Source organism: Petromyzon marinus, chromosome 4, assembly GCF_048934315.1.
Source record: "Petromyzon marinus isolate PM22_M1 ecotype Great Lakes invasive population chromosome 4, UKy_Petmar_22M1.pri1.0, whole genome shotgun sequence".
In the NCBI taxonomy this organism is placed as follows: Eukaryota; Metazoa; Chordata; class Hyperoartia; order Petromyzontiformes; family Petromyzontidae; genus Petromyzon; species Petromyzon marinus.
In genome coordinates this window covers 10,823,700-10,850,107 of record NC_133670.1, presented here as the reverse complement: position 1 = coordinate 10,850,107, position 26,408 = coordinate 10,823,700, and the positions used below count along the sequence as shown (strand labels likewise).

The following is a 26,408-nucleotide window of genomic DNA, read 5'->3' as shown; positions in this document are numbered from 1 at the left end:
TTTTAAAAGAACATCTTCTGATTCTGGCAATGTTTTTTTTATCTGCTGGTGCCATGGATACTGACAGAGTTAATGGACTAAAAGCTGAAAAGTTCACAAAGAGGCATGGAGAAGTGCATGCATGGATTTACACTAAGAGACAGAACATTTAATGGATCAGGGAACAAACACACATTTGAGGCATAATATTGACCAGTGAGTAAGATTCAAGGGTGAAATAATAATAACAGTTGTCGGAATTCTAATTCATCATCGATTATTGGCACGGTTGGCTACGTATGGTGCGAAAGAAGTTCAACATACATACATGCGATTATGATCGTTTACATTTTTTCTTGCTAGCATTTAAAGTCATGTTACTGTTAATTTTTCACTTGTGAAAAAACTGTCTTCATGGAGATAATATGGGGGGTAATTCCAAGACGAGACTGTGAATATCTGTATCAATTTCCAGCTCCAGTGACCAGGCTAATAGGAGAAAACCATTAACCTTCGATATCCCAGTTCTGTCAAAATAAATGAAAAAGTCCACGGAATTAACCTAACTTGCATTTCATTGAAGAGCTCTCACAAGCAGACATCTAAATTATATCGTCTTATCTATTAGAAAAAACTACAGATACATTCATTTAATTATGTTGTGAATAATTAAACAATAAATGTGTCCTTGTGTCCATGTTGGCTATTTTATGGTGAAACAATGAGTATTTATACTTATATGTTGTGCAAATGTCTTTAACAAACTTGAGGTTGCGTATTTTTATATACAGTATGTTCCTATATTGCACATGTATATAAATACAATGGACTGCTTTCATTTTTTGGTATCTGCTGTAGTAATTGCTTTTCATTTATTTAGCTTCACGGAAGTGCATTGTGCAGCAACAAAACATAATTACTGCTATTGCTTATATTTTGTCGTCAACCTTTAGTTCAATTATAAGTCAGCAAAATCAATAACACCTGAGATGTTGTCCTATTTTTAAAAGTCATTCAGAAAAGGCTTTTGAGGTTGAGTACTTTTTGTAATCCAAAATAAGTATTTTCCAATGATTTCGCAACAAAAATCGAAACAGAAATGTAGGTTGTGACATAATTGCCAAAATTGGGATCTCACCAAATTGGGATCTCACCAAAAATATTGTTAAAAAAGGTCAATAAACACTACAGTGCATCATAAATCAGAAGGACAATTCTAAAAAAGAAAAAAAAACAGCAGCAAGGGAATTGGCCACAATGGTAAATTACTAAGCCGCCAATATTCCCACAATGTACATGATTGTTCCAAGAGAAACCTTCAACTGTGTTTTGAGAGCATGTGCAAAGGTAGCATTCAATGCATACAGGACCCGTTACCTTTCTAAAAGGCAATGGTGTTCCAAAACCCAGAAAACCTTAACGTTATGTGCATAATAGCTTGACCAACGATTATACGTGCATCTGTTGCACACCCTTTTCCATCGACTTATTGCACCATTTAACTTGGATGAATCTTCTTGCTATACACACTGTACAGAATAGTGAACACCCGCTGCACACTGAATGCACCGATCAACTGAATAAATGTTAGGATATTGTTTTAATGCCACTTATTTTGAAAACAGTTGTAGTTATTGTGAATTTGGCAAATAATATGCCATTACTGAGCTGGTTTGTAGCGAAACAGACAGGTATTTTATGTAACCTTCAATTTCATACTTGAGGTATTATTTGTAACTGTGGCTATTTGCAATGTTTACAACACCGTTTTGCATCTTCAGTGCAGTAACACTCTATGGCACAAAGTGACTCATCCTTTAATACAAAGCATTAGGCTGTTCGCACACAACCTAATTAAGCAGGTGACAAGAGATGCATTCGATGCTCATTATTAAAGATATGCACAAATAAAATGAGCTCTGCACCAACGAGTGATGCAGTGAAGCAGGTCCCCTGTCACATAGACCATTAACTCACCCACCTACAAACTGGCCCGATTTCTGTCTGAGACCCTGCTTCCTTTCACGGGCAAGACCACCTCAGCTGTATTTAACTCAGCTCACTTGGTTTCTCTAATCAAGGACATCTCAATGTCTACAGATTATTTGCTTGTCAGTTTCGATGTAGTCTCCTTGTTCACCAAGGTACCTCTACCTGACACCATTGCAATCATTGAAGACTTGGTCCAACAGGGACTGAATCCTGATGTACCAATTTTGGTGAGGCACTGCCTTACCAACACTTACTTTACCTGGAATGGTACATTCTACAAACAAAATGAAGGTACCCCCTTGGGTTCCCCCTTATCACCAGTGGTAGCGAATGTTTTCATGGAGAAATTTGAGACAGATGCCATCCAGACATCCACCCTACGTCCCTCCTTGTGGAAGAGATACGTAAATGACATGTTCGTCATCTGGCCACATGGCCTGTCAGCACTGAACCATTTTTTTTCAACCCCATCAATTCCATACATCCATCTATCAAATTCACAATGGAAGTGGAAAATGATGCCAAGCTACCATTACCTGGATGTTTTGATCGAGAAGAGACCTGATGGCTCGTTAAGACACTCTCTACAGCAAAGCCACCCACACGGATTCCTATGTAAAGCCTGATTCTCACCACCGTCCAGCCCAGAAGAAAACCCTCATCAAAACACTACACCACAGGGCCCATTGCATCTCCGACCAGCACCACCTAGCCAGTGAGCTTGGGCACGTACGCCAAGCCCTCAAGATGAATGGATATTCGGACCACACAATCCGCAAAGCTGTTTTCCCAACCATGGGTAGAGAACCATCTGAGGACCCAATCAAAACCATCACCTTGCCATACATAGCAGGGGTTACCAAAAAGAAGATTTCCAAAATCTTGAACAAACACAAAATTTGGATTCGATTCAACACAGTACACAAAATCCGTGACCTGATCCCATCTGTGAAAGATGTGATTCCTCACATGCAATACCCTGGTGTCTACAAACTAAGTTGTATCTGCGGTAACAGTTACATTGGGGAAACAAAACAACATGTCTCGGACTGTGTTCGTGAACACAAGGCAGATTTGAAACACAACAGAACCAATACCTCTGCCGTGGCTGATCACTGCTTGAACGCGATGGGCTCACACGACATTGTTTTTTCCGAGACCAAGGTACTCTGCAAACCTTCGGGCTACCACCAAAGATTCGTTCATGATGCCATCCAGATATATAAACAGACACAATTTCAACCGAGAAGATGGGTACAAACTGAGCAATTATTGGAAGGACGTTATTAACCAGTTTAGATCATAACTGGCAGTGATTTTTCCTTCCTACCTGCCTATGTTAGCAGTTATTTGTGACTCTCTGAGTTACATTCACTAACACAGCCACCGTTGTTTGCTTGCTCCGATGTGGCTTTGGTTTTTTCCGAGCTTTTTCCGATCTTACATTTACATGCAGTCCTCGATGTGACAGCGTGCTGCGAGCCGATCTCGTGTTTACATGCTTACATTGACATGCTAATCACGTTTACACAGTACATTTACATACAAATTTCTCACTTTAACATCACTAGCCCCCCCCCCCACTTCGTTTATGACTCTGGGGCTCTGCCCACCTTTAAAAGCAGCGTGCAGCATCAGCAGCTTCCCTCTTTCTTTCCGCCTGATGACGATTGCTTGCGTTGCGATCGAAATCAAAACGTCGTGAAATATTATTTTTTCTACCTACGTGACTTTACCGAAAGAACCAAAGAGTATGGATTCCTGCAGTCACAAAAGCTTCAAATCGAGATTGATAAGTAAATAGTTAAACATGTTGGGAGGTTGAAGTGCAGAGACCCTGTTTTGAGCTTAAACCCAGAGCACACAACTCAGCATCTTGCTACCAGGCAGGGTCCGAGCACACTTGCTTAGAAAAAGTTAAAAATTTAATTTTGCATCAGACAAGCTCCAAGCTGCTCTGCTCGTAAAATAAGACTTTGTCAAAGGCTACTTCAGAGGGTAATAGCTCACAAGCACATGTAGTGCATTGCTAGTGAGGTAAACTAAGCTTTTGATTTAAAGCTTTCGTGACTGCAGTAATTCATATTCTTAGCTCTTTCAGTACAGTCACGTTGAAGGGAAACAATAAAATAATAAAATATATATATAAAACAATAAAAATTCTCACGACGTTTCGACCATAACACAAACGGTCATCATCAGGTGTGAAAACCGCTGATTATATTTTATTATTTTATTGTTTCCCTTCAACGTGACTTTACCGAAAGAGCTAAGAATATGTAAACTCAGCTGTTTGCCCTTGTGAAGCTCTGGGCAAGACTGATCGTAAGCTAACTTGGCTTTTATACCAACTCATGCTTCTCTATCTGAAAGCCTCCTTCTAAGCTGACTTCAAACTGAGGCGTCCCTTACCTTAAGACTGATTGAACAGTAATTGTAACAACGCTTTTGGGCTTTGAGCACCTCTCTCCCTTTCGGCGAGCTGGTAATTGAACCACGCTTGGGGTCTCAGCTGAGGAACGTTAAGCCATTGGTTTCTACCATCACAGGGTGTGCATGTTATTAAGTTTCTGTAAATAGTGGCGTTGCGATTGGCATGCTTACCAATGAGCGTGGCACATTAATGTGTGCATACCTCAACGCCATTCATACGAGACCGATTTTGTTTTGAACGTACCAGTCTGAAGTAAGGCGAACCTGGCATTTGGTCAGAAATATGTGATGTCTAACTGAGTGTGACAAAGGAATCTCTGTGCGTGACACCGGAAGCAACACAGAGAGGCACTGTGAGCCGGACAGATGTGAAACAGCCATCCATCATCACAGGCGGGGACAGAGTGGCCAACTGTAGCCTCAATGGATGGTCATGGTCTTCAAACAGCAGAGAAAGAGATTTCACACACAAAGGAATCACTTCCTAATCCCAGCAGGTTTCTGCTATACCTACGAAATCACCAAATCACAACTTGTATCCTTCAATTAACCATCTCACTGAAGGACATGTTGGTGTCTTGCCACCTCCACTTCATACAAACTTGGACGCTACTATCTTACCATTGTTGCGTGTGTGTTTGCGTGTGTTGCGTGTATGTTAAGTACCGAATGTTAATCTGAAATACTGATTGAGATTTTCTGTTTTGATTTACGTAGATTTGAGAAGCGACTTTGGGTATTTTGTGTTGTTTTTTTCATCCATGTGTAGTGTTTGACTTTACGCGGACAACTTCTGTCTTTCTTCAAACACTGCTTTATTTACATCATTCAACATGTCCTCTACACTCCACAGTATCCTGGTCACCACGGCTCGCTCGCCGTGCTCCGCCCGTCTCGCTCACCACCTTTGTCTCCCCACTATCACTTCACTTCTCCGCATACAGCGTCTTCGCACACAGCGAGTCCTCGTTCAGCAGCTCCGCACACAGCGTCTTCAGCTCCGCTATTGCTACGCTCTCTCCACTGTTAACTACTTCGTCTTGCTTCAGCTCCGCTAACGCTATTCCAACTCCGTTTCTCACTCTGTCTCCAACTCTGTTCCGAACTCTGTTTCTACTCTGTTTCCAAACTCTGTTTCTAGACTCTGCTTCTACTCCGTTCCTAACTCTGCATCTTCATCGTCCAGCTTCCAACTCCAACCACCCTCTGTCTCTCTGTGTCTCCCCCAATTTATCCCCATTCTCATTATCGCCAATTAATTGGCCCGCGTGCCTCCGCAAGCTTCGTGTCCAGACATCCCGACGCCTCCTCGTCCTTGACAACAGCCACAGCCAATCACCGCCGTTGCTGATCCTCTGTCTTAATTGGCCCAACCGTTACCTCATCATTTCAGCCTTTGCACCTGGCTGTCCTAACACGACCCACACTGTTTACGCCTTCTCCACAGGCTGACCCAAGATAAACCCACACTGTCCGTGTGATCATGCAATCGCGCAGTTTCCACAACACACCTTCATACTCCACTACACATGTATTATGTTACTTAATGCTGAATCTGTATCCTACTGATGAGATGTATTAAGTTATGGCCACTGGGTCTTATGATTGATAAAATAAAATAAAACCATATCCTTAGATGAGGAAGAATAATACATTATTAAGACCAACCTACACAACATGCCCCCTCACGCGTGTGGGTTTTCTATGGGTGCTCCTGTTTCCTCCTACATATAAACGTCCATTACATTCATTTATTGGTCGATAACACCTTCATATATAGAGGACCAAAAAGCTTGGGGGGGGGGTGGAACTTGGCACTGGCTCCCCACGTGTGAGTCGTTTTCCCTTTTCATGAGCGAGCTAAGTACTGTGGGCATGACACGTTTAGATTCTGATCATCATTATATATGTAACACGATTTTTGTTCCTGGGTAGTGTTATTTTCTAATTGCTTATGCCTCAACAGTATGGAAAATGGCTATTATTCCCCACAAATTTTGCTTTTGTGACCATGACTTTACGTGAAGGAATGACACAAATGCACACGTTTTCTCATTGAAAATAGATCAATTTTAAATAATCAATATCCTGATCACAAAAGCAAAGTTTATGCAGAATAATAGCCATTTTCTGTACTTTTGAGGCGTAAGCAATTAAGAAATAACACGTACTACCCAGGAACAAACGATTTAAAAAATTGTTACACAGTTACACAGTGTTCTTCTTTGGTTCTTTCGGTAAAGTCACGTAGAATGAGAATAAAATAATAAATTGATAAAATAACACAATAATATTCTCACGACGTTTCGGCCACAACACAAGCGGCCTTCATCAGGTGAAGGGACGAGACTGTCTGGAGGACAGCGCTGGAGTGAAAAAGCCACGCTCAGATCGCGACCTTTAAGCTGTGTGAGAAGAAACAAAGCGCCTTGACAAAGGAATTAGCATAGAATTTAGCATTGAAATGGCTGAGTGATTAGCTTGTGACTGGTCACAGAAATGGCTATGTTAAAGTTAAAGCATACACATCCGCAGAGGCACCCCTTGACAAAGGAATTAGCATAGAATTCAGCATTGAAATAGCTAAGTTAAAGCATACACATCCGCAGAGGCACCCCTTGACAAAGGAATTAGCATAGAATTTAGCATTGAAAGAGCTGAGTGATTAGCTTGTGACTGGTCACAGAAATAGCTATGTTAAAGTCAGAGCATACACATTCACAGAGGCACCTAGTACAAATCAAACAGGAGAATTTAGCATTGAAATAACTCGGCGAATTTAGCATTGAAATAACTGAGTGATTAGCTTGTGACTGGTCACAGAAATGGCTATGTTGAAGTCAAGGCTTATACATCTGAGCTATTCACAGTAACTGGGTATACACTACAATATATAATGAATACTTTATAGTGAACCAATAAAAAACTAAAATATAAATTACCTCAATGTTATCAATAAACTCTATATATTCTCCAATCAGCTAAGCCACCAGCAACAAGTAGTTATATATCACAATGCTATATGGCGAAAAAAAATGGGTGGATTCTTACCCTCAACTTTAGCAACACGGATAGCTACGGGCCCCGTTCAGATGGACGAGTTCATCCATGGTCGGAACAGAGGAGGGGGAGAGAGACAGCTGCGAGGCGCTGTTATACTCCATGTTGTAAACCATACCATTAACCGTGGTGTGAGAGGTATTAAGAGTCAATGCCAGAGAAAGAGCTGCGCGTCTGAAGGTCATCGTAAAATACAATTAATTAAGAACGGAAATGGTTTAAAACATCTTTACAATGGTTACTAAGCCAGAATCCATCTTCTCGGTTGAAATTGTCTCTGTGCTTGTATATGTGAATGGCCTCATGAACGAATCTCTCATGGTAGCCGGTTGGTTTGCAAAGAACCTCCGTCTTGGAGAAGTCAATGTCATGTGAGTCCACTGAATTATAACAGTGATCTGCCATGGCAGAGGAGTTCGTTCTACCATGTTTCAAGTCTGCTTTATGTTCGCGGATGCGGTCCGAGATATGTCGTTTGGTTTCTCCAATGTAGCTACTACCACAGAGGCACTTTAGTTTGTAAATGCCCGGGTACTGTATTTCTGGAACAGCATCTTTTACAGATGGAACTAGATCACGGATTTTATGTACTGGGTTGAATCGGACCTGGATCTTGTGTTTATTCAGGATTTGGAGATCTTTTTAGTGACCCCTGCAATGTAGGGTAAGGTGATGGTTTTGAGTGGCTCCACAAGAGGATCCTTCTTCATGACTGGAGTGATGGCTTTGCGGATTGTGTAGTCGGAGTAACCATTAGCCCTGAGAGCCTGGTGTACGTGCTTGAGTTCACTGGTAATGTGTTCCTGGTCGGAAATGCATTGGACTCTATGGTATAGAGTCTTGATGAGGGAGTTCTTCTGGGATGGATGGTGGTGGGAATCCGGTTTCAAGTAAGCATCTGTATGGGTAGCTTTCCTGTAGACAGAGTGGCTCATTGAACCATCATGTCTCCTTTTAATTAAGACATCCAAAAAGGGTAGTTTGCCATCTTTTTCGACCTCCATGGTAAATCTGATGGCTGGGTGTATGGAATTGATGTGGTTGCGGAATTGGTCTAGAGCAGGCTGGCCATGTGGCCAGATGACAAAGGTGTCATCCACGTACCTCTTCCATAAGGTCAGGCGTATAGTGGCAGTCTGGATTGCGTTAGTTTCAAAATTTTCCATGAATACGTTGGCTACAACCGGAGATAGGGGGGAGCCCATTGGGGTGCCCTCAGTTTGTTTGTAGAAAGTTCCATTCCAGGTGAAGTATGTGTTGGTTAAGCAATGTCTCACCAGGGGGGGTACATCAGTATGCAGTCCTTGATGAACCAGGTCTTCAATGATAGCGATGGTGTCAGGTACCGGGACTTTGGTGAACAAGGACACCACATCAAAACTGACAAGCAGGTCGTCTGGGGACAGGGAAATGCCTTTGATTGTCGATACCAGGTGAGTAGAATTTAGTACCGCAGAGGTGGTTTTTCCAGTGAAAGGTCGCAGTATATCAGCCAGAAAACGTGCCAGTTTATAGGTGGGGGAGTTGATAGTAGAGACGATGGGACGAAGGGGTGTATCTTCTTTGTGTATCTTTGGAAGGCCATATAATCTTGGTGGTCTGGCAGCAGAGGGTTTCAACGAGAACTGTTTGGTCTCATCAATTAATGCTGTTGAATCAGAGATAATTTTGTTCGTTTTGGTAACCAGGCTGTTGGTGGGATCTCTTTTTATTTTTGTATAGCTGCCATCGTTGAGTAGTTCTTGAATTTTGTTGTTATATTCTGTTTTGTCCATGATGACAGTGGCATTGCCCTTGTCGGCTGAGAGGACGACAATATCATCTCTCTTTTTTAATTGAGATAATTCAAAATGTTCGTCTTTGCTGATGTTGCTGGGTGGCAACTTAGCGTTTTTGAGGGTTGCAGCGATTTCAGATCTTGCTACGTCTGCAGAGATGTGACTCAAGCCCTTGAGTGCAACGTCGACATGGGCAATGATATCATTAACCGGTAAATGTTTCGGTGTGACAGCAAAGTTTAGACCTTTAGCTAAAACAGATTTCAGACCATCAGAAATGGAACTGTTACTGCGATTAATTACGACTTTGTTGACGTCTATCTTTTCGGTGTGTGGATCCGATTTTTTGTTGGAGAGGTGATTGAATTTGGAAATCAAATTGTCCCTACATTTGGTCGACATAGTGGCAGCCGAAGAGGTAGTCATATTGTCTACATGTTCCCAATCCGATGTAGACATTGTTGCTGTCAATGTTAAGTGTGATTTGTTGAGTGTCTTGTTTAACTGATCGAGTTCGGTGCGTGTAAGTCTGATTTTTTCCGAGATAAGAGCGAAGCTAGTTCTAGCTAGAATTCGTTTTGCATTCAGAGAAGTTGCAGCAGCAGAGGTTAGTGTAAATGTGGTTGGTATTACCTTAGAGTCGCGGCATCTCTTCAGAAAGGTGAGAGACTCGATTAGTTGAGCCTTCTTATCCCGGAGTCTGTTGAATGATCTTAAGGTTGTGTGGAATCCCTCTCCGTAGAGGCAGTTAAATTTCGATTTAAAGCTTTCGTGACTGCAAGGATTCATCTTCTTTGGTTCTTTCGGTAAAGTCACGTAGAATGAGAATAAAATAATAAATTTATAAAATAAAATAACACAATAATATTCTCACGACGTTTCGGCCACAACACAAGCGGCCTTCATCAGGTGAAGGGACGAGACTGTCTGGAGGACAGCGCTGGAGTGAAAAAGCCACGCTCAGATCGCGACCTTTAAGCTGTGTGAGAAGAAACAAAGCGCCTTGACAACGGAATTAGCATAGAATTTAGCATTGAAATGGCTGAGTGATTAGCTTGTGACTGGTCACAGAAATGGCTATGTTAAAGTTAAAGCATACACATCCGCAGAGGCACCCCTTGACAAAGGAATTAGCATATAATTTAGCATTGAAATAGCTAAGTTAAAGCATACACATCCGCAGAGGCACCCCTTGACAAAGGAATTAGCATAGAATTTAGCATTGAAAGAGCTGAGTGATTAGCTTGTAACTGGTCACAGAAATAGCTATGTCAAAGTCAGATCATACACATTCACAGAGGCACCAAGCTAATCACTCAGTCATTTCAATACTAAATTCTATGCTAATTCCTTTGACAAGGCGCTTTGTTTCTTCTCACACAGCTTAAAGGTCGCGATCTGAGCGTGGCTTTTTCACTCCAGCGCTGTCCTCCAGACAGTCTCGTCCCTTCACCTGATGAAGGCCGCTTGTGTTGTGGCCGAAACGTCGTGAGAATATTATTGGTTATTTTATTTTATCAACTTATTATTTTATTCTCATTCTACGTGACTTTACCGAAAGAACCAAAGAAGATTAATCCTTGCAGTCACGAAAGCTTTAAATCGAAATTTACACAGTGTTATTAATGGAGTGGATTATTAACTTTGCTTTTGTGTCCTGGTCAGAAAAGCAAAGTTTTTAGGAAATAATAGCCATTTTCTGTACTTTTGAGGCATAAGCAATTATAAAATAACACTTACTACCCAGGAACAAAACATTTTTTGTTACACAATGAATTAATAAAAACAAAAAACTTGATTAAATTGTTATTCTTCATTTTTATCCTGCCAATTTACTGTTTAATTATGGGGAGGGATTTTTTATTGCTCACCTCTTAATGGCTGATATAAAATCTTGACAAATACTGCTCAATTAATTGCCATGTTTGCGTGTTTAGTTAGAAGAGAGTGTGTTATGAATTGTAATTGCTTTTGACAGCAATACAAAATAATGAATCGCATGACATCACAAGGCTAGCCACCAACATTACTCCTCTTATCTCTGTCCAGCAGATAATAGTGGCTTTTGCAGTAGGTTTTTTAAAAGAGAGATCAATGTCTCAGGAAAACATTCAATATATCCCAGGTATCCTTATCGCTTTCCCAGCCTCGCTGGCAGTGTTATTAAGGGATTAGCACTTCTTGCTCTTCTTTATTTAGTTTGCTTTAGTGACTTCTCACAGATGGGATTCGCACTGACCATGCTTAGGGTTCATGATGGATACACAATGTATTTGCACAAGTTAATCGGTCCGCATCAGCAACTGTTTTGGCACTGCCAGAGACCATGAAGCAGAACATCCACAATTCCTATTCCTTTGAAATGTTTTGTTTCGTTCGGAGGTCTGTGTTACTCTGCAATTTTTCAACATTGGTGCAAAGGTCCAAAAATGCAATTTAGTTTGTAATATTGTGAGGAATCGTTAGGGAGAGGAAAAAGTAATAAAACTGCAACTTTATTTCCTTACGGTTCGAGAAGCTGCATTTGATCAATGTCCCGCTGTAGTGTGCATTCACACAGCACCTTATCTGCACTGCACAGTTCTGTGTAACATGTGGTGGGCAATCACTGCTTGTGTAATGAGATTTAAAATGAAAAATCCTTTGCATGTTAATATATTCATATGAACTGTTGTAAGCTGGCTACAAGACAGAGATACAAAAAATAGGCAAGTAAACTAGGCAGTCGATTTAATTTTGAAGTATTACCATCAGCCATTCTCAGTCTACTGCTGGATGGTAATCTATCCACAGAGCCACCACCAAACATTACATATATGGCTATAAACTTGCTTTAATCACTGGCTTGTTTATGCATCAATTTTCATTCCTTCTAACAGCCAATCTTACCAAATCACTTTTGCATTTATTATTAACTATTTTGTTTGAGCTTCTTTTCACTCTCTAATAGAAGAAAATTATGAAGTGGAAAATTAGAACAAAAAACTATTGAAAATAAATTTTATAAATAAGAAATAAAGAATAGAAAACAAGAAACACTTATTAATGGGAAGATGTAGCAATTTGCCTCTGGTGCATCATTAATAGGATGAACAGAGACTGTCTGACACAGTTTAACTGGCTTTCAGGGTCTAATTAAGGTAGATGTATCATCTATGTTGCCTTCTAGGCGTAATTAATGCAGCAGAGCACCTTCTTCGGGTACAGAAGGCAGCAATCAGGTGCTGCACCACAGCCTCCCTTTATGACAAATTAACAGAGAGTAGCTTGAGCGCTGATCGTATCTCGCTGATGTCATGCTCTGCCACCCACACAAAAAAATGTTTCAGGGTTGAAGCTTCAATGAACACCAAGGCGCTCATTAAAAACCATGGACCGAGAGAACCTAGCATTAGCACCCGCTCTGTTTAATTGGCCAGCTCCACACATTAAGATGCCATAGTGACATTTGGTCTAATGACGGAGTCGGGCCAATCATTGCAGGTTACGAGGTTGTTGGCGGAAGAAAACTATTGCCATAAATATTTAATTCAAACAGTCTGATAATGTATTTTGCTAAAAGTGCAAGGATGCTGGTAATTGTACTATTTTTATTTATGTGTACGGAGAAGAGTGTTTCTTTGTTGGTCCCAGTTATTTATTTTCTCAGTTTTTAACAATACCTCTGTTAGTGATTTATTTACAGCCCACGGAATAACATCTTGTGAATCCAAAGAATAATTACTCTTACTATGTCGCCAGAGATAGAAGAACACACAGATGAGAGAACCAACACACATTAGGAAGATAATATTGAATTACGACAAAAGTAAGCGGGCTTTGGCAGGAAATATAATTCACCGACGGTGGCCATTGAATGAGACTCGTGACGGAATGTTTAACCAATAGAGGAATTGCAGCCAAGAGGATGACCACTCCAGTGATCGAGTGAGATCAGCTCATGTGCAGGAGTGAGATAGATTGCGACATCAACATCACGTGGGGAGATCTTCGTCCAACAGTGAATAAAACATGATGGATGATAATGACGAGGCTATCATATTCAATAAAAAAATATATTTGATGTTTTACAGAATTCTATTCGGCTACTTGATCATTTGAATATCACATGAACTAACGTGTGTAGATAAAATATTTTCGGATATTACATTAACTGTTCATATTATAAAGTTAATTATTTGTATCCAGAAATATATTGATAGAAATGTTGAATAAAACAAATAGTAATATACAGTACAACTCATTTTACCAGTCTCTTGTTGTGCTAGTGCAATTAACAATTTCTCCCTAATCATGGCATGTTGTATAAGAAACTGCCATAACATGCATTGCGTTGTGATATATCACAGAGGATCACAGTTAAAGTAAGGAATGCCATACATGAGAAGAGTATTCAATGCATTATTTTCGTCATACTGCATTGGCAGTGGAGAAGCACAACAAAAACCAACACATTCAGCTATAACACTTCCTGAAAAAGAAAAATGTACAATAGGTGATGCTTGAGGCAATAATGGCCCTTCTACATAGCATGTAAATAGCTATTATGTAGTACCTACGTGCAATTAAAATAGTAGAGTAAGTTGGAACGAAAAACACTTTCGTCAAAATAGTTTCCTTGTCCTCTTGTGTGATGGTCTTCAGCATCTGACGTCACAGATATTGTGCACAAACATAGCATGCCAAGTGTACTTATTTTAGTTTAGGTAGGTATATAGTACATAGTTAAATTAAATTTGGAAGCCATGTAATGTGTTGAACTATCTAACATTCCAGTATTATAAATTATTTCTACCTTTAAATTAAAAGTTCAGCAGAAATTCGATGCTCCAATAATCAGTGAATTTCTGTTATTCGCAGATTACCTATGGTTCATGGCTCCTCCAGAAATCTGTGGGACCGTTGATCCTGAAATCCGCAAAAATATATTTATGGATCTCTACCTCCTCCCCAAGGATCCACAGCACACCACATCAACAGCATCTGTGGATTGTTATAATGAACTATATCATCTTGACAATTTTTTTTTATATTGCAGAATTATTTGTTTAAGTTGTAGTGCATTGCAAAGCAGGCAGTGACCTCTTTAAAATAAAACTCTTGAGAAGAGTTTGAAGAGTGGAGATGAAGATGCAATCACGGTGGTAATCACCAGTTTTTCCAAATAGTCCATGGGCACACAACAAATGCTGCTTTGTTGGTACCGCCTGAGATAACTACACTAGAGTACTATCAACTCATTTAGATCACCGATAACAGTGAATTATGTAATAAGTATGTTGTTACGATAAATATATTTTATTAGCCATATACATAAACTGGTATCACTAAATATTTCCTGCCTTCGGTAGTTCTCAATTCTGCTTTGGCCCGTGGAGGAATGGGGCAACCACTTTTATCAAAGCAGTGTGGAATGCCTTGTCTGAAACATTATAGCTTTGCATGTCACCTGTGTGCTTGCATAACGAGTCATGTCATAATGAATACATTCCACACAAATAACTCTAACACTTTAGCTCTAATTATGAAATTCTTTACTGATGATACCGTCCCCTTAATGTATTCTACATATTATACCCAAATACATGTATTTGGTAAATAGCAAGAAATGGTAATACACTGTTCTCTTTTTCAACACATGTATGGAACATTTGTATAAGGATCATAATTTAGTTCTACATCTGACAATCTAAAGTCTACATGCTTATATATTTTTTTTATCAGCAAGGCTTTTGGATGCGTTGTGTGTATTTGTCGTAAAAAAGTATATATTTGACATTGCTGGTTGAAAAATGTTATCCATATTTTCGTATTATAAAGACTTGGAAATAATCTGAAAGTAGGGATATATAATTAGGTCTTAATGTTGTCATGAGGAAAACAAACTCAAATTACACATTTTAATCCACATTCTGATTTTAAGTGTGCATGATAAAATGTCATTACCTTAATTAAAAAATAATTTCACAATTACTGGTAATTATCGAAATACTTTGACATAATTTCTGTATGTGGTGGGTACATTCTCTTTTCAATTACGTCTACTTACACTTATGCATGACTAGAGTGTAGTGACATGTTAGCTGGCTTGCTAAACAAAACGTATCAGATTTTTTGATTTAAAGCTTTCGTGACTGCAGTAATTCATATTCTTAGTTTTTTCGGTAAAGTCACGTTGAAGAGAAACAACAAAATAACAAAATATATATAAAACAATAAAAAATTCTCACGAATTTTTTCTCACGACGTGAGAATTTTTTATTGTTTTATATATATTTTGTTATTTTGTTGTTTCTCTTCAACGTGACTTTACCGAAAAAACTAAGAATATAAAAACGTATCAGGTTTGATTCCTGATTTCTGGTTAAAGTAGTTGAAATATTACCTTTCCTCCGACATAGCATCTGTTCACCCAGTAGTAAATAGGTAAAACCAACTCGCACATCGCATTTGATGGCACAAAGTGTGGACGCTCCTAGTTCTTACACTTGGACCACGGTAGGTCCAACTCCCCTCGAATGTGGGAGGCAGTCAGCCAGCAGTGGTTATACAGCCCAATGTGCACCACTGGATGCATATGTTAATCATTAATACCCTATACATTCATCATACTGATGTCCAGCCCCTTTGTCAATCCACTGCTGGATGAAGGCCGTATCATGCCCGTGTTGTTCCTGGGATTGTTTGACCATGCTTCACCACGAAGGTCAAGTTGGGTTGGTGAAGGAAAGGGAAATCACCGGTTCAGATATCACTCACAACTGACGTTAGCTGTGACAAGGAATGAACAATATCATGGCGTTCACAATCCAGTGTGATAACCACTGTACTGTCGCCCAAACCCATTTGAGTATATTCTAATGTCACTGTGAATGATACGTGTAGTGTCAACGATTCAGAGACAGAATTTATAGGAGGCACCTTCTTTATTAACAACTTCCACGGTCTCGTCCACACACTCTCCACAGTAGCTTAGCAAAGCCTGTACACAACACTATCCATCTAACACTGACGGCGCTGACTGAGATAGCCAACTACTCTCCTTTGTAGCGCAATATCTAGCGAAGACGTTCAGCGACAACAGCGACGAGACGAGTCCACTCCCAGAACCGGCAGCCTCGAGCTCCCCGCTCTCGGCTCCTTTTATGCTACCAGCGCGGCCTGGCTCCACCCTGACTGCACCTCCCTTCTCGAACCCACTAGCAGGTTCCAGGGGCCTCCAGATGGGGTCCTCCGTGACCCTTGCCCTAGTTCCTCCTCTCTGCCAACACAACCCGTGCACACCCTCACCGGCGTGTGTGCTGTCTGTCCACCACAGCTGCCGCTGCTGTCCACCAGCCGGCGCTATTACACGACACATGTATATACATATATGACCAAATCACTCAAAATGCAACCAATCTAATCAGATCTTCAAAGTTAAGTGGAGTTGAGCCTGGATAGTGCTTTGATGGATGACTGGCGTGCATAACAGGTGTTATAGACTGTTGGAGCTATATGGTGGGCAGGAAAGAACAGTGCAGCATACTCCATTGTTGAACAGTAGTTCTATGTTCCCGTGAATATGCTGCCCTTCACCAACCTGTTTTGCCAAGCATGAGGAGGTATGTTCAAATCCCCCATCACCAGCATGGCATGAGAAGGCTTTAAAACCACGATTGGATTGACAAAGGGCTGTACATGTACATATTTACTGATAAAAGATTACGAGTACTATATGAAGACTACATGCACTCTCAATTGTTTGAATGTAATTATGCGAGCCCAACTGCAGGCATACTTCTCAGTAAAATGCAGGCACAAAAACCAGGCTTTTGTGCTGCGCGTATTGCGTACAGAGAAGCACAAATGTGGCATTATGCAGGGAATTACCTTGTGCACCATTGGGCATGCTAGCCTGTAAACAAATAAAAACCCAATGTCGCGCGTTTTACAAAAACAATAACGTACAGCCAGATCCCCAGCTCTCTCTCTCTCTCTTTTCCCTTTGCGGTGTCTGGAAATTGTATGGCGTTTTGACTATAAATCCCAAGTCTAGGCGTTATCCTTCTTAGTGACGAGTTTGAGCCTCACCACTGAGTTGTCTGCTTGTACTCTAGGTAAATATGGGGCGCCACGGTGGTGATATGTCAACTACCTCGCCTGGTATACAGGAGGTTGTGGGTTTGATCCCGACCCTGAAGCCTATATATTTGGAGTTTGCACATCCTTCCCGTGGTCATGTGGATTTTTCTCCAGCTCCTCTGGTTTTTCCCTCCACATTTAGAATCAACATGCGTTTAGAGTATTTGGCTGATATAAATGTCCATGTGATAAGCCACTTCGTTGAACTATTATTTGTGGCCAGGTCGCTTCTGAAAAAGAGCTATATAGTTCAGTGGGCCTTACCTGGTAAGATTTTAACAAAATGTCTTTAGTTTTAGTTTAAAAATGAAAGCTATACATGCAGTGATGAGTATTTAATAAGTTTTTAAATCAAATGTTGAATGACGGGTACAGTACTCCTGTGATCTTGATTTGAATTTTTCGTGACTGCAGGAATCCATACTCTTTGGTTCTTTCGGTAAAGTCACGTAGGTAGAAAAATAATAGATCACGGCGTTTCGATTGCAACACAAGCAATCGTCATCAGGTGAGACAACTATAGCACGAAAAAACTGATGAAGTAAGCGAGAGATCTGCCGTGGCACGAGGTTATATAGTAGGCCTCGGCAGTAGGGGGGAAGAGAGAAGGGGGGGGGAGGAGGCGGGGCAGAAAGTGGACCCCGCAACACTTTCTGCCCCGCCTCCTCCCATCCTTCTCTCTTCTATAGGTTCCGGGGGTGGGGGGGGGTGCGTCAAGCGTACATACGCAGCTGGGGGGGGTGGGGGGGAGGTGTAAAAAGTCCGCGTGCGTACAGGGTGGGGGAAAAGGGTCAAGTTTTGACAGATCTTTTGCGTACAAGTTGAGGTGCAAATGACAACGCTGAGGCAGGTCTTTAGGTAAGGGCTTGCGCCGGATATTTATTAAGGGTTTACAAACTCCCCAGGGGTAGAGGTCGTATACTGGATCCTTTACACGACCCCGCACTCTGTCTGTTCCTCGCTCGGTTAGCTCCAGGGCTCTCTCCCTCGACTCGGATCGGGGGGTTCAGCCAACACCGACCGACCGGGGAGAGTAGCACCTCCTATGGCTCCCGCCAGCTTCTCTCCAGACTCCTTGAGCCCTACCCCTGGCTGACTCTTCCACCGTTCACGATCCCGGGCTCCCACGGTGACCCCACTTCCGTCACGTGGCCCCCCCTTACGTACCTAGAGGAGACGTGACGTCATCGCCCCGCCCAGCGCACATGACGTCACTTCCCATTACGTCATCGCCCCGCCCAGCGCACATGACGTGACGTCCCCATATTACTCATCTACATACGTACTAAATGTATGGCCCCTAATAAAATATTAAGATGCAATAATATGTTGTATGCCTTACGAGAGTAATGTAATACAGTATAAGACAGTATAATCGTTAATAATATTGCACTGATTACTGTTAATACAGTACTATGTACAATTTTTACAAATTATTCAACCAATAATTATATTATACAAGAGTATAATGCATACTCAACTGTACATTGGAAATGCTTTTCGTTTGATCAAAAATAATATTTTATGGAACATCATTGTTGGCAGATGAAAAATGCTTATCCACAAGAAAAGTAACAACAAATTCACAATTTTTCATCTATCAAGCTTATTCCTAGTGTCATATATCAATATCAGTTGTTTTTATCTATATTTACTGTCTATATTTAAACACTTAACATTAAATACAGTACACCTAATAATGCACTAGATAAATGTCAAGTCCCTCTGCAGCACATAGTACAGTATGAAGACATGTTTAACGATCATAAACGTGATTTTGCAGATAAATTAAGTTACGAATTAAATTATTTTTGGTAATGAAGTTTAGATACATCTGTGTCACAAGAAAACACAAAGATCAGCGAACATATATTAATCTGAAGCACTACGCTCATCGTTTAACAAAAAAAATATTGAAAGTTGTCAGCAATGTACATTTCTGAAGGAAAAAAAACACCAATGACTCACTTAATAGCAGCTGCACATAACAAGAAAAGTTCAATAGGACCTTCATTCACAAATCCAAAATGTGATGATGATGGTGGTGATGATATTTGTATAATGTGCATGAAAAATGACTTTTTTTATAACTCTCAATCTGTTTGCCCTGAGGTTGGATTTTTATCAAATATTTGTTCCATTCAGAGCTGAGTGTGCTGCCTTCATGCAGAGAGCCCTGTTGTGAATGAGGAACAACCTTGGATGGCTGCAAATCGGTAAAGCAATTTGGAAACAGATTGTTGTGGCCTCACGAGGCCTTCATCTCTTCAGAACGAGTGGAGTTGATAATTCATTGACTGTACGCGATCCATGTTCAGCGCTGATGATATATATGTACCTTAATTTATATATGTGCATTACACATCAATGAGGTTTGAAGAATTGCGTTTAGTAAATATTGCAATTAACAAAAACCTACAATACCCTTTTGCTCTCCCTCAAACACCTCTTTTCTTTTGAAAATGATTTTGTGACTACATCCCTGCATATCAATGTCAAACCTTTTTGCCCGATGATGCTGGATGTAATTACCAGCGAAACGTCGTACTCAAAAATTGTAAATGCTGTGGATTCACTCTTCAACACACCGGTGGGCTAAAGTAGTGAACTATTTGTCTTTTGTCAACGTGACACTTTTTTGCTGATTGGCCGTGTCGGGTGGTGGAGGGTTACGACACATTTATAAATAACGCGATCTAACCCAAAAACCTTTATTATGAATAATATTGGTAGCGAAAGCCTACGTGTTAAACTTATTGCATATGTAGTGGTTGATTTCACTCGGACAACTTTTGTCTTTCTTCCAACACCACTTTATTTACAGTTCTCCACACGTCCTCAATGCTCCACACTTCCCTTGTTGCCACAGCTCACTCGCCGTGCCTCACTCGACTCGCTCGCCGCCTTTGTCTCTCCAATCTCCACTTCTCCGTCAGCTCCGATGTTTCTGTGCTTTCTCCACTGCTGGCTGCTTCGTCTCTGCTCTCCGCTCTCACCGTGCTCTCTCTACTGCTGGCTGCTTCGTCTCTGTCTTCCGCTCTTCACTATCACTGTGCTCTCTCCACTGCTGGCTGCTTCTCTCCGCTCTCCACTATCACTGTGCTCTCTCCACTGCTGGCTGCTTCTCTCTCTTCTCTCCGTTCTCCGCTATCACTGTGCTCTCTCCACTGCTAGCTGCTTCTCTCTTCAGCTGCTCCACGTCCTGCCTCGTCCAGCCTCCGACTCCAACTCCCCGTTTCTCCTCACGTCTCCCCAATTTATCCCCGCTATCATTACACCCCAATTAATTAACCCGCGTCCCCAACGACGCTCCGCGTGCCCGTGCACCTGTGACCTCGCCAGACTTCAAGACGCCACTCCAGCTCTGACAACAACACCAGCCAATCACAGCCGTCCCTGGCTCCCCAGCTTAATTGGCCCAATCGTTACCTCTTCGTCCCAACCATCGCACCTGTTTGTCCCAATATGACCTATACTGTCCTGCCCCCCGCGCGATCTCACCATTTACCCCCATGCGCCTATTTATTCCACTACATCTATACATTAGCAGCAGCCATGATCCACTGCTGGATAATGGTCCTGCGATACCATAATCCACCTCTTTTCTGCAAGCCAGCAGATCTCATCCCTCAATTTCCGCTGTCGTCATCCTCCCTTTCTTTGGCTACCATTCCGTCACCAGTCTTGTCCATTGACGATCATCCATCCACGTGCTGTATTCTTCCTAAACCTACGGTCAATATGCCTCCAATTTGCAATTACTTTCTTATTCATCTGTATCGCTTTCTGCCTCTCAATACCATTTTAGGTTGTCATCTCCGTATACTTGTTTGCACACATATCAGACTTAATTTTATTTCCCTGTAAATTGTAAATTTCTTTTAACTATATCATAGCAAAAACTGCTACTTTTTTCAAATTTTCTTGCTGTGGTTTTCACACCTGATGATGATTGCTTGTGTTGCAGTCGAAACGTCGTGAGAATGTTATTGTTTTATTATTTTATTATTTTATTGTTTCCCTTCTACGTGACTTTACCTTAAGAGCCAAGAATATATTATAGCAGATAATATGCACTGATAGAAAATTGTCCTCCTCAGGCACATATATATGCTGCTTTTCATGATTAAATCAAGTCTATCAATAGTGGTCCAATCTGCTTTTGTTCCCATCATATGCATCATATGTATCTTCAAGAGTTTCAAAAGATATACACAGATTGTATATTTGGTTAGGATTCCCTGTATATTTAATAGGAGCAATATTGTGTAATAGTTGTCCGGTTATGAAGCAGCAGCTCTTCGTCTTGGATGTTATTTGTCAAGATTTTTGATTTTGCTAGTCTGATTACAATTGCATGTATGTGGTGTGTTTGATAGTGACATGTTTTGATCTCATAGTTGCTGCATTCTGTACAGTGCTGTGTTGTGTGCAGCCTGTTCCATTTGCTTACTGGTGATGCTGGAAAAACCCTGAAAGAAATAGAACAAAATGTAAAATAACATATACAGTGAGGGAAAAAAGTATTTGATCCCCTGCTGATTTTGTACGTTTGCCCACTGACAAAGAAATGATCAGTCTATAATATTAATGGTAGGTTTATTTAAACAGTGAGAGAAAGAATAACAACAACAAAATCCAGAAAAACGCATGTCAAAAATGTTATAAATTGATTTGCATTTTAATGAAGGAAATTAGTATTTGACCCCACTGCAAAACATGACTTAGTACGTGGTGGCAAACCCTTGTTGGCAATCACAGAGGTCAGACGTTTCTTGTAGTTGGCCACCAGGTTTGCACACATCTCAGGAGGGATTTTGTCCCACTCCTCTTTGCAGATCTTCTCCAAGTCATTAAGGTTTCGAGGCTGACGTTTGACAACTCGAACCTTCAGCTCCCTCCAAAGATTTTCTATGGGATTAAGGTCTGGAGACTGGCTAGGCCACTCCAGGACCTTAATGTGCTTCTTCTTGAGCCACTCCTTTGTTGCCTTGGCCGTGTGTTTTGGGTCATTGTCATGCTGGAATACCCATCCACGACCCATTTTTAATACCCTGGCTGAGGGAAGGAGGTTCTCACCCAAGATTTGACGATACATGGCCCCGTCCATCGTCCCTTTGATGCGGTGAAGTTGTCCTGTCCCCTTAGCAGAAAAACACCCCAAAGCATAATGTTTCCACCTCCATGTTTGACGGTGGGGATGGTGTTCTTGGGGTCATAGGCAGCATTCCTCCTCCTCCTCCAAACACAGCGAGTTTAGTTGATACCAAAGAGCTCCATTTTGGTCTCATCTGACCACAACACTTTCACCCAGTTGTCCTCTGAATCATTCAGATTTTCATTGGCAAACTTTCAGACGGGCATGTATATGTGCTTTCTTGAGCAGGGGGACCTTGCGGGTGCTGCAGGATTTCAGTCCTTCACGGCGTAGTGTGTTACCAATTGTTTTCTTGGTGACTATGGTCCCAGCTGCCTTGAGTTCATTGATAAGATCCTCCCGTGTAGTTCTGGGCTGATTCCTCACCGTTCTCATGATCATTGCAACTCCACGAGGTGAGATCTTGCATGGAGCCCCAGGATGAGGGAGATTGACAGTTCTTTTGTGTTTCTTCCATTTGCAAATAATCGCACCAACTGTTGTCACCTTCTCACCAAGCTGCTTGCCAATGGTCTTGTAGCCCATTCCAGCCTTGTGTAGGTCTACAATGTTGTCCCTGACATCCTTGGAGAGCTCTTTGGTCTTGGCCATGGTGGAGAGTTTGGAATCTGATTGATTGATTGCTTCTGTGGACAGGTGTCTTTTATACAGGTAACAAGCCGAGATTAGGAGCACTCCCTTTAAGAGTGTGCTCCTAATCTCAGCTCGTTACCTGTATAAAAGACACCTGGGAGCCAGAAATCTTTCTGATTGAGAGGGGGTCAAATACAATTTATAACATTTTTGGCATGCGTTTTTCTGGATTTTGTTGTTGTTATTCTGTCTCTCACTGTTCAAATAAACCTACCATTAAAAGTATAGACTGATCATTTCTTTGTCAGTGGGCAAACGTACAAAATCAGTAGGGGATCAAATATGTTTTTTCGCTCACTGTATGCGGATTGCTCTGATAAGGAAAGAAACCGTAATTTCCTCAAATTGTTTTCATCGCAAAAAATTCTAGGAAGAGTAATTTTGTGGCAGAACAAAGCACACAAATTTCAGTCTTTTACATTTTTAAAACAATTGATGTATGCAAACAAAACATTAACAAAAATGAATTATTCAACGTAACTTGCTTGGGACTATCATAAATATAAAATGTATTTTGTCCATTGCTTCTTCTGACCATGGTAGCACGATAAGCCCACTGCCCATTTGTTGTGTGTGGTGTTGTCAGTAGAATATCTTGTACCTGGCAACAAAGGAAATTCAATGTAATTTTAAAGTCCATGGTCAATCATTCAAACACATGTTGTGTGAAAGTACTGCATTTCTATGGATAAATGTACTATTTCAGTGTTTGTATTTTGTGCACGCCACAGGGGAATGAGTATTCTTATTACAGATTTCCAGATATGGGATTAATGACATGACATGTCATGTTACGTGCTGCACATTGTCTACAGTAATTGGGTGCTACTGTGTTGATATTTTTTTCTTTTAAAATGTACAGAAAAAAAGTATTTTCTTACTCAGTGAAGGCTGGGGGGGGGTCTTCTCCATTTGTATCTATGAGTAAGTAGTCGAAATTCCACATTCCCATTGTGAGAAAAAAAACATGGTTAAAATTGTTACTGGGTGCACATTTTTTTAAGTGAAACTGGGGTTTATGTGAGTTCTGATGACATTGCCATTTGCAAAAATGTGACTGACCAACAATATCTTGGATATCATAGACTGTTCATCATCATCATGAGCTATGTTCTATATACTGCTGGGAAACTTTTAATTAATGTAAATATGTTTTTAATGAGTAAATTTTTTTAAACTATGGACCTTACTCACTTATCTATAGTTACGTTTGCAAGTGAAAGGTAATCGAGGGATTATATTGTCTTGGTCTGGTCTTGGACTGTTGTTGTTTTGCCTTGCCCAAGCTTGCAGTTGATGTTGACAAATCTGCAGGTATTTATGTACGAGTGCAATTTGCACTCACATTCTTTATAATTATTTATGAGTGACTTGCTTAACTTTTTTATGTTTTGTTGTTGATGTAACTCGCTGACGAGCCACTACTGGACATCTATGAAAAAATAACTTCATAGCTCATCGGATTCCTCAGTTTAAATAAACATTCTGATTCCACTCCCCATGATCTCACACGCTGTCACAATCCATCACACTCTTGGGTTGGATGACTACTTCCAGCGGTCATCCAACCCAGGCGTGATCCCTCCCCTGGCTACCACTCCATCTCCAGTCTCATACATTGGCCTGCATCTCTTCGAGTGAATATGAATCGAGAGTTGTTAACAGTCACAATAAAATCTCTTATTTGCATTTGTTCTCAGATTCACGCGTCTCTTTCACGTCGCTAAATGTAATTATCTTCGTGACTCTTTGTGCACCGTCCAGCTGTCTTCTTGTCCATATTTCTGAGCTATATATTGCAGGTAAATGTTCCCAATTGAAAATGTTCCTCTTTCGGCACATTACTATGTTGATTTTTATTCTTAGCTCTTTCGGTAAAGTCACGTTGAAGGGAAACAATAAAATAATAAAATATATATATAAAACAAAAAAAATTCTCACGACGTTTCGACCATAACACAAACGGTCGTCTTCAGGTGTGTCGGTTTGCATAAATTTATAAATTTAAAATCTGTGCATTTCCTTACTTGACTCGACGAACAAAGAAAACGGTTTGCATAAATTTATAAATTTATGCAAACCGACACACCTGATGACGACCGTTTGTGTTATGGTCGAAACGTTGTGATAATTTTTATTGTTTTATACATATTTTATTATTTTATTGTTTCCCTTCAACGTGACTTTACCGAAAGAGCTAAGAATATGAATTACTGCAGTCACGAAAGCTTTAAATCAAAATTGATGTTGATTTTCATGATTAAATGATATTTTACAAAAGCACTCCAACTTGTTCCTGCTCAACGCTCTATATGCAATAAGTTTGATCATGACCTGCCTTCAATAACTGCATCAGATCTAGATATTCTAGGGTGTTTTCCAGATATATTCCTTCAAAACGTTTTCTTTGTTCGTCGAGTCAAGTAAGGAAATGCACAGATTTTAAATATACTAACTTTTACATATTAATTTATTGAAGATTAACAATGGTCTAACCAGGCTTCAAAGTAGGAAGTAGCAGTTATGTTCGATGAAGGTTCTTCAACAATTTAATGGAATTCATACAATACAGTACATTATATACTAATGGTCTGAAGCACATTCGGTGGCACAGTCACAGAATTTACGTTCACAAGGGCATTCATTGAGCCTTCAAATTGTATTGAATGCACAGTTAAATATTTGTTGGTCCTTTATTTATTTTTTACATTATTAGAAGTTGAAAGCATCACCAGCATATTTCAACTTTTATCAATGACTTTCAATTTTATTTAATAAAAATAGTTTGGCACAAATTAAGTTTAACTTTCAATGATGGAATTGAGTAACATTATATTTAAAGCAAAAATCACATCGCTGTGTTATGAAAATGACTCTGAGTAGTTCATGTCCATTCCTTAATGCAAACGAACCTGATGTTATGCATAAATAAACTCAAATTAATTCCCATTTGTAGCACAAATTACAGTTGAAGTTGAAAGGAATGTTTAATAATACATAAAGGTTCATCCGGTGTTGTCCATTCTTACCTGATTTTTAACCTTTGTCTTACTTAGTTTACATAAATTACATATTACAAATTGAGTTCGTAATAATCACCGAGTTTACTTTCATTACTTCTAGAAGTAAAGTCCTGTGTGAAGAAGGGTTTAAATTACTTCACGGAAGATGTGCAGCATTTGTGATGTCGATATACGAATTTAAAAATAACTGTGACATTTAAAATAACATCCTTAGCAGGTAACGCTGCT

General features: G+C 40.4%; 1 long non-coding RNA gene across 4 annotated transcripts in view; it reads left to right on the top strand.

Moving 5' to 3' along the window:
* Nucleotides 1–26,408, top strand: part of LOC116938737 (uncharacterized) — a 108,348-nt gene that overhangs the window by 32,477 nt on the left and 49,463 nt on the right. The window lies entirely within an intron of this gene.